The sequence below is a fragment of the Choristoneura fumiferana genome, chromosome 18, assembly GCF_025370935.1.
Source record: "Choristoneura fumiferana chromosome 18, NRCan_CFum_1, whole genome shotgun sequence".
In the NCBI taxonomy this organism is placed as follows: domain Eukaryota; kingdom Metazoa; phylum Arthropoda; class Insecta; order Lepidoptera; family Tortricidae; genus Choristoneura; species Choristoneura fumiferana.
This window is the reverse complement of record NC_133489.1, coordinates 15,845,465-15,847,358: the sequence shown is the minus strand read 5'-3', so window position 1 is coordinate 15,847,358 and position 1,894 is coordinate 15,845,465.

Genomic DNA, 1,894 nt, shown 5'->3' with positions numbered 1-1,894 from the left:
TATAGCTCTTGCATAATATGAATGCAGAAAACGAATACAACTCCGTGTATTAGAAATCTGGCTGCCAAATTTGCAATAGTGATAATACGGTATTTGACAACTCCCGAATTTGCCATATCTTAATATTATTATGAAAATAAAGATAGACAGACAGTGTTTAGCGAAAAGAAAACTTAAATCGGTTGAAAATTGGATTTAAAGTGATTTTTTGAAAAATCTATATACCTGTCCTTTCTCAAACGCTTTTCTCTATGCAGCAAGTATGGCGGTACTGGCGTGTAACTCAGTATGTCTTTCTCTGTCTAATCTTGAATTTCAAACCCCATAACTTTGTTATTTATAAAGCTAGCATAGAAAATTGTTTTTCTATTTGATAACAGGCATTGTGTAGTTTTAATTTATAAAACATTATACAAAATAGTCAAATACCGTATATTATCAAGAAATACTCTGTTTTCAATCCTTCTCCCGTTACGATACAGTGACCTGCAAACTTTTTGAGCACGAGACGTGGCACAAGTAATTTAGTACTAACAAATGTTAATGGCGCTTCTGCAAATTGAAGGTCATTACCAACTGAAGAAATTCATCGACAATTGTATCACATTGCAAAGCTAATTTTGTACGATTTGTTGGTTACGAATGCTCAATTTAACGTATCACTTCCCCGTTTATAATTTACGGTGGAAAAATAAAGTAGGAACAGTCATGTCCATTGGCCAAATAAGTGGTCTATCAATTTTTAAACAAGTTCCTATCAAAATGAATATGTCGGTAAAGTCGAACTTTCAAGTTGACAGACACGTCTATTTGCATTATTGTTTTATGACATGCAAACGATTATCAACTTTAGGGTGGTAGACCACACATTTGGCTGATGGTACCTATGTATTAATCAAGCGTTCTGCTAGGGCATGCTCGCTACACGTTAACGCGTTGAAGCGTATGATCTAATATGGTTGCATTGATGGGGACAGAAACGCTGAAAACGCTATGTAACGTTTCCTATTCAAACCAGGTTAATTTTGCTTTTCAGGTAGCATACACAGAAAATATTTAATCTTTTGTATCATCCTTACCGATATCGAATAAAAAACTTTTTATTACCCATTGAATAAATGTGAAAATGCCGAAGGTCGCGGCAGAATGAACTGTTTGTTCTCGGGATAATTCAGAGAGCGAGCTTAACAAAGGCTGTGTTTGTAATATTTTGAGTCGGTGAAGCGCCATTATTTACTTGATGAGGACATAAATATGTAGTACAAAGCGAAAAACTTCACTGCAAAGGAGTTAAACTCACATTTTGAATACGTCTAATTCATTGAGGAGAACAATGACGCCATGTCATTAGACGGTTACTGAAGGTACTAATAGAACATAACTTTTACAACATGCTAATATACAATGTGAGACACCCATAGTTTTACAAACATAGTTGTGAACGAAATTTTAACAATGGAACGTTATATAAGTGGTGCTGATAATTTATTAACTTACAAATAACTTGGTATTTATGTACATTCGTAAAAAAAATGTCACTAAACTCTTCAGTTGAAACCCGTGCGGATTCCAGGCGACCTGTAAATCCCCGCAGCTTTCAAGAGCACTCAGTCCAAGTTGTCACAGCACTTCGCGAATAATTGAATAAGTTCAATACATGGCTCACGACAATTTCCCTGATTCTGCCAGCTGGCGCGACGTCACGAACGAAAATCATGGCACATTCTAACTCTTAGTGCCTATAAGTTACTGTAACATTTAACGTACAGCCTTTTCGTAAAAACTAAGAAGTTAAAAACAATATTTTTTCAAGTAATCCCTCTTTGCAATATATTTACTATAATTATATGTATATGTGTACCTATCATCCAAAAGGTAAAAAAATCAATTATCA